General features: G+C 42.2%; 1 protein-coding gene across 8 annotated transcripts in view; it reads right to left on the reverse strand.

Moving 5' to 3' along the window:
* Window positions 1-11,659, reverse strand: part of CBFA2T3 (CBFA2/RUNX1 partner transcriptional co-repressor 3) — a 30,804-nt gene extending 19,145 nt beyond the window's left edge. For 4 of the 8 annotated variants that reach the window (XM_075189042.1, XM_075189043.1, XM_075189047.1 and 1 more), the window contains exon 1: window positions 11,181-11,658. The gene's annotated coding sequence lies outside the window, so the exon portion shown is untranslated. Of the gene's footprint in view, window positions 1-8,041; window positions 8,097-11,180 lie in introns of all 8 variants that reach the window. The other 4 variants (XM_075189045.1, XM_075189041.1, XM_075189039.1 and 1 more) reach the window with 2 other exon arrangements.
* Window positions 11,660-16,198: the final 4,539 nt, after the last annotated feature.

The raw sequence follows: 16,198 nt of genomic DNA on the forward strand, positions 1-16,198 counted from the left end.
CAGTGCGGAGGATGTGACAACGTGATTTGTGTCATCATGGTCAGTGCGGAGGATGTGACAACGTGAATTGTGTCATCATGGTCAGTGCGGGGATGTGACAACGTGATTCGTGTCATCATGGTCAGTGCGGGGGATGTGACAACGTGATTCGTGTCATCATGGTCAGTGCGGGGGATGTGACAACGTGATTTGTGTCATCATGGTCAGTACGGAGGATGTCACAATGTGATTTGTGTCATCATGGTCAGTGAGGAGGATGTGACAACAACGTGATTCGTGTCATCATGGTCAGTACGGAGGATGTGACAACGTGATTCGTGTCATCATGGTCAGTGTGGGGATGTGACAACGTGATTTGTGTCATCATGGTCAGTGCGGGGGATGTGACAACGTGATTCGTGTCATCATGGTCAGTGCGGGGATGTGACAACGTGATTCGTGTCATCATGGTCAGTGCGGGGGATGTGACAACGTGATTTGTGTCATCATGGTCAGTGCGGAGGATGTGACAACGTGAATCGTGTCATCATGGTCAGTACGGAGGATGTCACAATGTGATTTGTGTCATCATGGTCAGTGCGGAGGATGTGACAACGTGATTCGTGTCATCATGGTCAGTGCGGGGATGTGACAACGTGATTTGTGTCATCATGGTCAGTGCGGGGGATGTGACAACGTGATTTGTGTCATCATGGTCAGTGCGGGGATGTGACAACGTGATTCGTGTCATCATGGTCAGTGCGGGGATGTGACAACGTGATTCGTGTAATCATGGTCAGTGCGGGGATGTGACAACGTGATTCACGTTGTAAATTAGGAATGTGTATATTTAGCGTTTGATCACAAGAGTACAAATTTACAAAGTTAGTTCAATGCACTGTCCTTTTCTCACCACTTGACGCCCCTCCCCCCCTTTAAATTAAATCTTCCTGATTTCTTCTAATAATCTGCTTATTATACTATTATTTAAGTAAGGAAGGACATGGGAATTGACTTTTTTCAAGTGATATTTTTGGAGTTTGTGACATTAGTGCAATGGACTATTTGCTTGCTATCTTGTGGAAACAGCACTCCATTAAATACAGAGCTTAATAACACATCAGAGGTGTGCGTTGAAAACACAGCACAAAGCTTTTGCAATGGGCAAAAAGGTAGCGTCTTTAAGCACTTTCGTCTCTTACAGCTCATTTAAATACCTCAGGCACAGAGGCAAAATATTGTTTTTGCACTATTGCTCTATATCTGAAACACAACTGTGACTAGATGACTATGCAGAAGGACCTCACCAGTCTGTCCATGAAGACAGAAATTCTGTACCAAAACCTGGTGCAGGGGTGCAAAGCCTGGTACAAAGGCCGGCAAACGCTGCTTTTACGCTCCTATGTGTCCCTATGCCTAACACATCCATTATAAAATATAAATAGATTGCAATATTTTCTGCTAGCAATCCACAAAGCACATCTCAGCATTCTCTATCATGCATCACATTGTCTAATAAACATCTGCAGAGCATTCCCTTACTCCTGGCTGACAGCTAGATGAGTCAGGAGAGAGGGAACGTCGTCTCTCTATGCCATGACCAGATGGACTCTTGTATAAGTATTTGATTTTCCTCAAACATCGTCCAGGAAAAGGGAAAATGGGGCAATTCTCATTTTCCACTCGTATATTTGGCATTTACTCATAGGCATTTGCTCATAGGCGTCTATGGTCTTTGAATCTAATTTACTGAAGCAGAGAGGAATTTAGGTGTGTGTTACCAGCCTATCTGAAGCATCAAAACACTTCAGATATGTGCCAAAAAGTCTGTTTAGACTTAGAAATGTGGGAACTGAACTAGTAGCCTATGCGTTTACCAAGTCATTACATCAGAGACATCACTGAGAACGCAGACCGGGACCAGTGACATCACTGAGAACGTGGACTGTAATATATGACATCACTGAGAACGCAGACTGGAACATGTGACATCACTGAGAACGTAGACTGGAATATATGACATAACTGAGAACGCAGACTGGGACCAGGGACTTCACTAATCTGTTTGGCAAAGCAAACATTTTTGCTTTGCTAAACTATTCCTTCCTTAACATTTACCACAGAAACAATTATTGTGTTTATACCTCGTATACATGTATCCTCCATCCCATTTACTCACATCTCCTCCTTAATGCTATCTCATTCACACAAGAGGAAGCATACAGTTTACACTGACATTCTAAAGAGTTCACTTTCCTCTCATGGAAAATAAATGAAAAGTCAATTACATAAGTTACTTTACTGTTCTAACCGAGTGGTGTGAGTATTTTGTGAGCATTTTGTGCTGTGGACAATCCACATTAATACCAGGGGCGGACCTAGAATTTTTTTATAGGGGAGGGGGTGGGGTGGGGGGGGTTGGCGATTTGTGCCCCGCCCCCTTTCCCCCTAAAAGGAGCATGGGGCTTCCAGCGGCAGCTCACTATACTGATGTTCCCAGCGGCTGACAGACAGGCAGATAATGCAGCTCGGCCGCTCTGATTGTGTTAAATCACAATCAGATTGGCCAGATAGGATTCTCTGCCTGTCTGTCAGCCGCTGGGAACATCAGTATAGTGAGCTGCCACTGCTGCTAAGGGGGCATTGCTCCGATCGCCCCCCCTTCCTGGATCCGCCACTGATTAATACAAACTTATAAATTTGTAGTAGGGGGTTTGGAGAGTCGCACATTTTAAAATCATGTTTTCAATATTGAGTGGGGGTAGGGGCTGGCTGGGTTGGGGAAGGGGTGCAGGTGGGCATCTCCCCCTTCCCGGCCGGTCCCATAGTGGGCTACCTGCATTTTATGATGTTCCTAATAGGCTACTAAACCCAGTCTAGCCCCTAGGCTAAAAATTTAGCCAGCCAGCCCCTGAGTGGCAGTATCTTCTTGCATGACATTACATTATATAGAATAATGCTCTCACTACTGTAAATGAAATAAGGATATTAGGAAGGTAGGTAACCACATAAAGCCACAAGCGTTTTATATACAGGTCATGGAAATCTGTGGTGACTTATAAATATCCGTAATCATTTACAATACGGGGTCCAATACACCAGAGGCACTCTGCACCCAACTTCTGAATGTCGGGACAAACGTACCGACCTTGGGACTGTCGCGCCGAAATCGGGACAGATGGGAGGTTCGTTTCCTAATGAACACTGGATTGAGAACAATGGGTGATTTACAAACCACAATAACCAACAGACACTCTTTGTGGCTTCACGTGCTGACATTTGCACAATTGCAGACAGACTTACAGGGGTATCACATGAATTTAAGAACCAATAAGGTAACATATATGGGTTGAAATTGCTAGAATGAGAGGAAGCATCTACAGGAACATTTGTGGGGGTGCACAGACCTTTTCTCTCTGCAATATGACTTAAATTTTACAGCACCAGATCGGGTATCGTCCGTAGGATTCATTTTGCACGTTCTAATTGCACATTTCAAGAGACCTTTTAACTAATCTAACACTAAATGAACATATAATATATACAGTCTTGAGGTCTCCTCACTCTCAATCAGTCTGCTGCACAGACACAGGCTCACAGCTCTCCGCAGGTCATGTGATAGCAGAGAAAGAGGATGACACAGTGCAGACAGAGCTCAGAGGGGCATTCCAAAGCCCCTCTGCTCACTACATCATATGCAATGTGACTGTGGTTGCCATAGCAGTCCAAAACCATAAATCATTAACTAGCAGCCTGAAGATAAAAATCAAGTAAAGACAGTAAAGACCATCTTTCTTCTTATAGCCTGCCACAGTGATTTATGTTAAAAAAAAACACACCTGATTTTTTCATGGGATCGCTGCTTGAATATATCTTGTTGGATTACAGCTATTGTTGAACGACACATCCTGTTATTTGCAGCCAGTAAATCATCTCAATAGGAAAATAGGAGCCTTAGTTCAAAACCAGCTGGAGAGCTACAGGTTGAATACACCCGTTTAAAAGTGTTATGTTGCAATGAGCGGGTATATTGCAATGCTGTACCTTGGCCACAGCACATCCATCTGTCAGGGTTTAAAAGATAAGCAGTTTTTACCCTTGTACCAAAATTGTGATGATCTGATGATCTTTGTGTAATTGTCCCATGGTGTCTGGATTGTGACAGTTGTCAGATTTGTCACACTAAGCCTGTCAATCACACGCCTCACTTTTGTTTATATAAACAGGTGAATTGTTTGATGCCACAATTAAAACCATCTGCCATGCAAATGACTGCCAATTAACTCATCCTGTTTTAATTACCCTGGTAATTGAACTCAATGTGTAGAGAGAATCACACAGAAATACTAAGTGGTCACAAGGTTTAGACCCATTCAATATACCAAATTCTCCGAAACTAAGCAGGGGACACTGAATATTAACTAAGTGGCTATTAAGAGAAGCTTTTGTAGCACTATGAAATATATACTGGAATGAGACCAATCATTGATATGTGATGACTTAACTGTATACATTCTTATATTTATTTTACATGACAGCAAATAATACCTACTCTATACTAACTGTTAATTGGTCACTCCACTCAAAATTGCCTCCTTAAAATAACTCCAGGTACTACAACTTACTGGAATAACTCCTGATACTTGAAATAGGACTTCTGCCTGAAATTGCATTTTGAAAACTCAGAAACACTCTTTTATTTCCATTTGACACACAGGTTATGAATTACTGACCTTCCTTCACAACATCTGTGACCATAGATAAAAATCGGTGCAATGCACAGATTGTTTACATGGCTAAAGCTGTTGCTAAGGAAGCTCAGGTATTCACAATTTAACTGTCAAACAGTAGTTCTGTTGCTAAGCTTTCAACGAGCAATTTCAGGCAAGTGTCCTATTTCAAATACAAAGAGTTATTCCAGAAAGCTGTATGACCCGGTATAAAGATTTTAATTAGATAAAATATTTTTATGTGGATATGCCCTTTAAAGAAATTAAAGTCACCGTGCTGTGAAATCAACTTCGAACTTAACGCGCACGCAGCCGGATGGGGCTACCTTTACACCCCCCCTAAACTGCGTACACATCACTGGGTCTGTAGCTGTGTCTAAAGACAAATTTTATTTATAGGTTAGTAAATACCCCTGCAGTTTTCACGAAATACACTGTGTTTTATTATTGGTTTCCTGGAGTGTGCATTAGGGTCTACATTATTTAGGAAGATTCTTTAATTTAATTGCCCTTGGATATGACACATGACTGCTCCGTTGATACATTGGCATAAATTTTGATGATCTGTGTCATATCTAAGAGCAACAAATTCACATCACTATCAGGATACTATAAAGGGCATGATAGAAGACACAGAAGGAAGGCAGAAAGATAAATCAAGTTGTATATACATGGCTACCTGTCTGCTCCGAGCAATTTACCCATGAAAGTTGGACATTTCCAACCAAACTGATCCAAAATTACTCAGGTGTATGGGCCTAACAGAATTTGTGATTCCATCGTTCACCCGGGAATACAGGAAATATGTTTGGCTGATGTCTGCAATTGTTATGACTGGGCCTCCGAACATGTGACCAATGTTGTGAGTCAAAGCAAACAGAGGGATGAATATGGACAAAGAGCTATTAGTCTAGCGCCAAGTGGCTGGATCGATCCAACCAGAGCCTTCCAACATGACTTACTGTGCTCGGTACCAGGGCATAGCTGGCAAATTTTAGTCCGGGTGGGAAAAAAAATGCCGGTGGCTCAGTGACCCAGCTCTAGGTAGCCCACTACAGGGGCAAACACAGTATTAGTAGAGGGGGGTTTCCACACCACGCCACAAGTGAGCGTGGCCAGCGTGGCTATAATTTTAGACAGTGCTTGGATGCTATCCATCGCTTCCTATCCCAATACTATACATGGGCAATGCTGTGTGCACTAATGTTAGGTGCACGCAGCTCTCTCTTTTTAAACAGAGCTGTGTGAAGTGGGGGCAGGGTCCAGCCACCTCAATTATACAGTCCTCCAGGCTTGGAGGGGGTTTCTAGGCACTAGGAAACCCCCCTGGGTTTGCCTATGCACTATGGGACCGGCCCAGAGGGCAGATGGCCCCCAGCCCAGCCTGCCTAGTACACAATGGGCCTCTCCAATGCTACCTATTTATTGTCCAATTTCAGTTTCCTGTATGTAAGAAAAAAACACTTTTAATGCTGATTAGTTAATTAAACTCCTGTTACAGCAATTACAAAAAAAACCAAGTAGAAATAATGGGAGCAGAGCATGGCGCCCTGAGTGAGACGGGTCATTTTGGAGCAGGCTACTGTAACTTTCTACTGTGATTAATAATGATGCTTTAAACCAGGGATTGGCAACCGTCAGCACTCTGCCCGTTGCCTCATGGGACATGTAGTTCTGCAACAGCTGAAGTGCTGATGGCTCCAACCCATCCCTAAACAGCAATTACACTCAGCACAACATGAAGTTATCCGTTTTTTAAAATCTCCTGTGAATCGCAAAACAAGACCTTGCAATGTTATCAATGACAGAGTCTGGGCAAATGGCAGGATTTTGCAAATCCCGTCAGTTACTTGGCACGGTTTAGACTGAAGCAGTGAAGGGGAGGGGGTTGGGGGTGAGGTGTCTCTCCACTCTGGGTGCGAGGATGCCAGCCCGTCTCACTGTTTGCATAAGAACAGGAGGGCTGGCACTGATCTTTACCGCGGTGTATAAATGGGCATGGTGCCACCTTAGAGAGAACTTAAAAGGAGGGTGGGGGGGAAATGCTCAGGACCGAGGTGGGCGAAAGAAGTGAAGAACAATCATCTGTTCCTGTTTAATAAACAGGCCCTGCTTCTCCTATCGATTATAGATGTGTGTGGTTTTATTTATAGAGTGGGAGATGCAGTGGATTACACACAAGTGCGCTGAGCTCGTACACAGCCAGATGGTGGTATATGATTTCAGACGCGTGGAGGGAAGAAAGTGACGGTTCCTAGATGTAATGTGACAGAAGGGTGACAGAACACTCGGAGGGCCTGGTGGGAGAGAGAGCGAGAGATGAAGTCCTACTGCTTTCAGCTGGAGCTACGCACTGTTAGGAGCTGTTGGAACGGTTGAGCGAGGTTCTTTACTTGCTTTGAGTTGGGTGGGGGGGGGTTGAGGAGGGAGGAGGTTGTTGTTAAGTCTGACTCCTATCGTGGTGCCTACAATATCACTCACTTACTTTCACACAGCATCAGTCGTAAAATCTAAAATTGTCTTTGTACGACCAAGAGGCTTTTAACTCTTTCTCTCGTGACTTGATTGATTGGTATGTACTACAAAATGTCATTATTCATTGAGAATATGAATGATGGAGGAATACACAGTACAATTTTTGCCCATGATTAAAAAAACAAAAAAAAAAAATGTTTAGCTGTTAGTAAAAAAAATATAGCATCCTACTGGCATCTCAAAACTACACACCAATGATTTTGGGCTGAGAATGTTTAGTCATAATAGCTGAGCCCTTGTCCTCAGATTGCTATTAATTTAATTTATTACACCCATACTACATAAACAATGGCCTAGAATAAATGGATGTTTGTCAGTCATTTGTCAATACAAATATCTTCAAGGAGTAGCAATGACTAACTAAGAACATACCAAGGTAATGTTAGTTCCAAATGTCCCTGGATAGTATCTAAATATTATATTTAACCTCATTTATTACTAGATCATAACATACTTTGTTTGACTTCAGTCCTATCCTTTTTGATAAATGTCAGTCTGGTTTTGCAGATATACTCACAGGTCATGTCTATCTATCTTTACCTAATCTTACTGATTATCCGACACTGGCTCTTAGTAATTGACATGTCCACCTGATCCAAGAGGGGACCTTTATATTTCAATATCAACTCACCTGTGAAGTAAGAAAAATAGCTAAATATTTTGTTAACACTGTAATAGAGCATTTGGGAGAATATGATTATACTGACGTGTTTGCAAGATATTATTTCTGATAAGGTTCTGTGGACTTTTATTAGAGAAGACGTATATTTACATTATTTTTAGTTATAACTGCTTACGTAATCAGCACCGGTGCCTATTCTCAAGGGACCGGTATTCAGGTAGACAACGCACCTATAATGACAGTCATCAAGTTTACTGACGTTAGTTATTCAATATAAAACTGTATCAAATATTAAACTATCAGACAAAGGGTCTCAGGAATTTAAAGAATGCATTCACAGCAATCCTCAGACACAAACCCCTTCAGTAGGACATGTCATGTGAATTGTACTAGTCTCACTGATATCTTTTATTTTTATTAAACTTGTTTATTTTCTATTTTGACTTATTTTTTTTACCAACTGTCAGTAGATTTAGTTCCAATTTCAGGCTCCTTTTGATAAAATTTGGAAGAATCAAATTATATACGTGATAACGCAAGAGTTTATTAGCAGCCAAGGAAAGTGATTTTATATACGTACACAGGATTGTCAATGAGTTGGTGAACGAGAACTTTGTATTTATCTTAAACGTTTGCTATGTACGCGTAGCGTATATTTATACGGTCAATTAAAAAAATCTATTCTAAAATGATGTTCATCGCCACAAAAACGTACACACGAAGGAGCCTAAGGACATGATTAACACCCCGGGAGTCAATTTCCCAATTGGAATTTTTAACTAGCGCGTAGTTGTTTCCTATGGGGCCCTGTAATATAATGATTACCACACAAGAAGTGCAGCAGGAGTCAAGCAGGGATAGGTTGGGCACAAAGATGCAGTAGACTTCAGAGAAATCTAACAAACTAGTTTATCTATATAATGCTAGAGGGTGTGTACAATTTAAAGTGGATATATGACATATTTTTAGCTTATCCCCAAATGCTCCCTACTGGGCACCATCTGTGGATGGCAGAGAAGATTTCCTGATAGTTCTCTATTGGCTGTGTGATGCCACTTTGATCCACCTGATTAATTAGAAGACCAGAAGGTCATCTGTGGAAGTGAGACAATATTCCCACCACCTGGGTGTTTTGTCCACCAGTGGGAAGAAGGTAAACATAATATATTTGAATGAAATAACTCTATATAGGCGCTACACCATAGAAGTCCGTACTTTGGCCTCTCAAATTTAAGTCCTAGCGCAGGTGAATTAATAAAATTGATTAATCCATTTGTTGTTCTGATCAGAAAGGTTACAATACAACAAAATTGCCTCTACGCAGGGCAAATTTTGCCTATCAATATGCACTAAATGCCCATAAAATCATAAGATCATTGTAAAAAAAACTAATCGCTCTAATCAAAGTAGTCCAAATGGTGTATTTTCCTACATAAAACAGCCATGTTACGACACATAAGTAGCGACAAGGAGTAAATATAACAAACCTACACTAAAATAAATGCAATAACCTTAAAAACATTAACGCCCATCCAAATGCAACCACACAATTACAAGAAACAAATTCCTTGTAACCGATTGAACATTTCACATCCAAGTGATGCAAGTTCCCCTGAATTATGTAACCTACCCTTAAATGTCACAATTCCTCCATTACAGTGTCAAGTGCAATCTCATGTAACCATATAACTGTACAACAATAATTACTGCAACTGTCTATTTGCTTTACAGGATGCAAGAGAATACAAGTGGAATAAATTGGTTTATAAATAAATTGGTTTATATACAAATGAATTCTTCAAATACCATCAATCCATAGTTTAATATTACAAGACTGGCAATTCAATGTCAGCTTATAGTTTGACTGCCATTCACTTAATTATGTGCTGTTTTAAGAAACAATCAAGCATCATCATACAGAGAAACATGAAGTATTTTAAGTATAAGACTCTAGGCTATGAAAGTAAATCTGCAACTACTAAAAGCAAAGCCCCCCCCCCCAATGTCATATGTAAGCCTCATTGCTTTGGGCAGGGACACAGAATCTTAGCCACCTACAATAGGACAATTATTGGCACAGGAGTGAGGACAATAAACTAAAATCAGCCATGTATACCTTTTGACAGCTAGTTTGACAGTTAGCTCATCCCCGGCTACCCTTAGGAAAGCAACTGCAGGCTTAAAATAAAAAAGACGCAAACATAGCGCCAGCTCCAAGAAGCCAGGTGCCATGGACCACTCCTCTACTTCATGGCAAACCCCGGAACACTCTGCGTGACAGGCGGATTCCACAAACAATACCCTAGCAGTGCTAAGAAGATTACATGGTGTATTGTTAGAGAGATGACAGAGCTTACTAAACAGTGCATGCATTGCAATAACCTCATCTCTAGTGACATTCACAACTGATCATTACTGGAGTTCATAGAACATCTCTCCAAATAAATCATTTTGCTAAGAAGAATTAAAAAAAAAAACTAACACGAAATCTGACTGCAAGCTCTGCAGGCTAATCCCCCCTGTGTATTATTACACCCGTGCTCCCCCATTGCTCTGCTAACCCTATAAAACAAAACACACAGAGAGATCAAACAGAGATGGGAAAATCTGGCTTTTCTCCGAAATAATTCCCTATTCTGGAAACTGTTGTAGCTGGGACCTATTATGACTATTCTGAGATCCACCCCACACTCGTCGTTTTATTCGTTAATAACATGTTGCAGCTGGTAGAGAGCATTGCATTAAATGTTAACAAAAGGTAAAAACAACACATGTTTTTTAGCTATTTGAGGAACTGATTGTTTTATTCTAAAAAATAAATAAATGACGTTTACAAAAAATAACAAACAAACAAAAAACGCCTAGACCTTTTGCAAAAAAAGTGATGTCCAATGTTCTGCAAACTGACAGCAGCATGACAGGGAGACAATAAGACCAAAAAAGTCATTTAAGATGGGATGCGCAGACTAACTAGTCATCATAGAGCAACAATGCTCTCTCCACAATCCAGACTATGAAATAAACGTTTAAGATGTATATAATATACTGTAACTGCAGAGTAGAGTGTCACCTCGGTGGGTGCTACCCAGAAGCACCAAAACAGTGTACCATAAAGACTGATACATGAATAAATGTTTTAATTTGTGCACAGCACTTTAAGAATCAGGCTAAAATAAAAAGATATACAACAAGATCAACTAGGCTATAAAGAAAAGGGGAAGAGGTGGCACCGAACGCGTGGTGTATGTGTGAGATAGATTAGATAGTGGTACATGACAGTCTGTGTTATCTCAGGTAAAGCCACAGTCACTCACCGTCCCAGAGACTGGAGTTGGAGGTTACAGATCACTTGGTAGTTGGTACAATGACTGGTCCAATAAGAGGTAGGGGCACCATGTCACATCCTGGGCTCCCTTATCCCAAAGCTAGAGCTGCCTGCCACAGGCTGTGCCACTACAGAGCTGTCACCTTGCCACAGGACGTGGGTATCCCTTCCAGGGGGGCTTGTGCTCTGCTTCTTCCTGAGCTGCCCCTCTCCCTCCGCTTACATCGCCACTTTGCGATCTTTCTGGCCAGTGCTTTCTTGTTTGGGGGGTGTTTCAGGGACAGTGGTCACAGGCACAGCTGCAATTCCAACTCAGGGTGTCCCAACCTCGGTCCCCCCGGTGCTGTGTTGCAGGAGAGGGGGGGTCCCGTTGGCTGTGTTGTGCTGGGGAGGGGGGGTCCCGTTGGCTGTGTTGTGCCGGGTATCCTAGCTGCCTCCTCCTCCGCTGGCTCTCAGCCTCACACTGCCGCTGCTGCTCTGCCTCTCAGCTGAGATGTAGAGCGTGCAGTACCAGGGGCTCCCTGCAGGGGGAGCTGAGCCACTGTCTCTGCTGCGTTAACCCTATAGTGCCGCAAGCGCAACAGACACCAGACTTTTCTTTACAGGGAATGCAGCAATGAGCTTGTCCTAGGTCAAATCTGTATTGTTTGGATGGAACAATTGCATATATCGCAGGGCAATTAAACAGCATGCTTCAAATGCTGCAGAGACAAAGCTCTATCATTTTGCCTGGTCTTGCACCCAGGTTTAAGAGAGTAAAGCCTAAAGGCTATAGATAGCTCTGCTCTCCAAAAAGGTTATGTGCAGCTGCTAAGGCTTTAAATGCTGGACATATGGACTGCCATGGTGGCCCTGACAGGGCCCCTACGCCTCATCTTTAAAAACTATGCCTGGCAGTCTTTGCTCTGTGTTTTCATCTCAACGTGTCAAGGCTTGCAGTGTGATAAAACAGAAGATTGACACTCGTGTGCGTGGAATGCAGTGCTTGATTTACATGGGCCTCCATAGAATGATCAACATGAACAATGGACGTTTAACTTGGTAAAAACAAATATTTCAGTGTTCTCTGAAAAAAAAAAATGTATCTGTCCTCTTTCAAGTCATTCACACAATGGAAAACCAAGGAAAGTCCCTTAGCCCAGTTGGTTCTGGCAGTGAATATGTTAATGATCTCTGACGTCTGTCCCCTGGTGTCACACTGTCCCAGAGAAGCATGACCTGTCAGTGTTGGTTGTCAGCGACTCCCTATCTCTCCCAGGCCTCTCTGTGTGGCTGCAATTACCAGCACTTGCAAGACAATGCTCCCTCTGTTAGGGTGATGGATGAATCAACCCTCAGATCTGTCATATCACAGCAGACAGACAGCTTGCTTCCATTTCTAATTAACAATGTGTTGATTGCGGTGGCACTCTGCGGCAGCGCAAGGGTCAGTCCCTGGCGTTGCTGTCGCCCTTGGACTATGGGCTGGGAGCTGGTTACTTGGACAACTAACTCATACATTAAACCGTTTTATTTACAGTTTATACAGCATAAAATGACCATATTAGAACAAATGTTGCATTTCCTCTACATTCTCTTCCATTGCATTTTTTTAATCCTTTCTAGGTAAGTCAGAAATCCGGAGGCATTTAGGGGACAAGTTATGAAACCTAAACTATGTGGAAACTGTTTTCTCCACACGGTTTAGGCATTTTTAAGTAAAATGCTAATTTAAGAAAAGCCTAGTGCAGGAGACATTGGAGATATCTCCTGCATTAGGCAAAGTACCGCATTCCTCATAATACTCAATGTGGACTGCGGTCTGGGCAATATTATCAAGCTGCGAAAAGCTTAGCTTTTTGGAGCTTGACCCTGATGGCCAACGCCATTCTATCCTATAGGGAGATGATTGCAGGAGAGGGCTCTCTGGACCTCCAGCAGCGTTGCAGCTCTCCCCTGCGCTATTTAACGCTACAGGAAACTGCACAAGCGTGACACTAGCACATCAGCAGTAAAGAATCCGGTTCAGAACCAGGAGTGTTCCTTAAAAAAGAGTCATCGTCAGGACAGCCTCCTATCGGATGTGCTGTCCTAACCAGGGCCATCTTTTCCATTGGGCATGATGGGCAGCTGCCCGGGGGCCCCGCGGGCAAGGGGGCCCCATAGTCACGGCTCTTAATGAGAATAAATAATCCTGCAAAAGAAAAAAACTGCAAAAAAAAACCTACAAGGGTCACTGAGCAAGTACATCTATCTATCTCTATCTCTATATATCTATATCTGTATCTGTATACATCTATATATCTATATCTAGGGGCCCCGGTGCACTGCTTTGCCCGGGGGCCCATAATGTTGTTAAGATGGCCCTGGTCCTAACATGACTTGTTTATTAAATTACCCTGAAAAGTCCTCTGTCATCATTGCAATGGTAAAACCCCAATAATTCTTAAATAGGCCCCTTAATACTTTAGTGACAATTTCCCACACATCCATTTAATTGCGAATATCTTTTTCCATTTCTTAGTTTACATTGTCTTAAGTGTAAGCTCAGCGTAAGGGCTGACAACCAGTGAAGTAACTCAGGGATCAGTGTTTTGTGTAATGTACCCATTAGTGATATTACTTGTGGTCTACAAGGGAAGGTATGCCTTTTTTTTTTTTTGCAGATGATATAAAGATTTGTAACACGGTTGATACCCCTTGAAGTGGTAAAACGAATGCATAGTGATTTAGAGAACATAGATTAATTGAGATAGTAGAATCTTAAATGTAATACTTCAATGTGTAAAATAATGCACGGGGGACACATAATTCAGAAATTAAAATGCAGAATGAATGGTGATGTCATGTCAACAATAGCCGAGGTAAGGGAACGAGTTATAGGACATGATTTGTGCCCGAACGCAACTTGCGCGTCAGTTGTGCTCTACAAAATAGCGCAGAACATGAGCATAGTTCTGACTGTATTCAAATCCAAGTGGATCTCAAGATATGTTTCAATTTGAATCTGGGTGTAAGTACGCTCTGCCGACGCAGCACTTACCGAACGTAGACAAACAGAGCAGACTGCAGTATTAGCACAGGTGTGTGTGCAATAAAAGGACACATCAGGGCGCATAAAACTTTTATTTGATCATGAAATAAAACAGCTGTTATCAGTATAATTATTTACATAAATATTAGTTTTCAAATATATATATTTTTTACTTTAATTACATAAATAAAGAAGATTACAATGTGTACTGTACATACAATGCATTGCAATAGCCTGTGTTAGTTACATACAGTTGTGACAGCTAGTGGCACGCATAAGGGCAATTTTTAAATCAAAGGGTATGCCAGGTCATTCATCATTATCAGTTGGCATCAGGGGCACACGCAGGGTTTGTAGAAGGGGGTTTCCATGCCACACCACCAGTGGGCGTGACAAGCATGCTTTGGGGCGTTGCTATAATATTAGACAGTGCTTGGCTGCTCTCCAACTCTTCCTATCCCCATCTTATTCACGGGCAATGCTGCCTGCACCACTGTTAGGTGCACACAGCTCTCCCTTTTCGAGCAGATCCGTGTGAAGCGGGACATACCTCCCAACTGTCCCTACACTCAGGACAAAGTCCTGACTGAGTGTGTCAGAACAGTTGACAGACTGTCCTGCTCTCTCCTACCTGTTCTTGCTGCTTTCAATACTTGTTGGGGAGAGATGGCTGTGGAAAGTGCAGACAGAAATGATCTGCACACAAGCTGAAAAGTGGCTGGTCCCGGGGCAGGGTCCAGCCACCTCAAGCATACAGTACCCCAGGCTGGGAGGGGGGTTTCCAGGCATTAGGAACCCCCCTCAGTTTGCCTATGGGCATTTACACCTGTCCAGTGGTGGGTGCAAAAGTTACAGGTGAAACCAAGCGTACTCACGACAAACAGAGGACATGAATCGTCAGCATCTGCGTTGGAGCACCCTTACTATAAATGGCTAACGTTAGTCCACCCCTTCCCTGCCCCATTTTGCCTCTCATGGCGTAGGTAGTAGTAAGTGTCATTTGCATTGAGACAAGAATTGCATGCAATTGCAGTCATTGGCGTAATGTTCTTTTCTGCGCATGCGCATAGCGATTTCACGCAAGATACGCTACGCCCCTCTATAGGTCACTGATTAGACCTCACCTTGTGAACTGTGTATAGTTTTGGAGACCCCAACTCAAAAAGAATCGGAACACAGACAAATATCAGAGAAAGGCTTCAAGAGCGAAGACAAAGAGATTACAGGAGAGAAGACAGAGGCGATATGAAACTATCTCCTTTATACACATATGCTGGGACAATGGGTAAATGCATAAAAACTAAAGTGAGGTTTAAAAGGCCTTTTAGTGATGCGTTGTTAATGCGATTTCCATGCATTGCACTTTTACCAGTACAATCTAATTATAATTGTATGAGAAAAAAAGTCTAGCATCTAGCCCAAGACACCGCAGTATGCATAATAGGTCAAAACAAAGCCACAGTTTATAGTATAAAAGTGAAATCCAGCTTAAATAGCGCAGGAGTACCGTAATAGCAGCAGCTGAATGTTGGATGATAAACAGGAAGACAACAAGTCAAAAGGAAACAAACAACAAAAAAGTAACAAGAGGGTAAGAAGAAAAGAGAGATATAGATGGATAGAGAGAAGGAGAATCAAAAGAGAGAGAATAATAAAGTGTGAAAAAGAGAAAAGTAATAAAGGGAGCCCCTTTATTAATGTTAATGAATGCCCATAGGTACGTCCAATGGATATCACACATTTTGGAATTTGTTATTGCCCAAAACAGTTCAGTAAAAGTATTAGAACCTTCTGCATTCCGATTGGACACAAGGATCAACGCCACACGTTGTAGTATCAAAATGTTGGGCACTGTGAGAGAACCACATTCACTATGGCATGGTTAGACCAAGTAATCACATGTATATATGAGCTGGTAAGAAGAGGAATGAAAGCATCATTGAGAAGAATGTAGTTGAAAAGGATGAATGACTGGTGAGAGGGCTGTATAGAAA

Source organism: Mixophyes fleayi, chromosome 10 (assembly GCF_038048845.1).
Source record: "Mixophyes fleayi isolate aMixFle1 chromosome 10, aMixFle1.hap1, whole genome shotgun sequence".
Lineage (NCBI taxonomy): Eukaryota > Metazoa > Chordata > Amphibia > Anura > Limnodynastidae > Mixophyes > Mixophyes fleayi.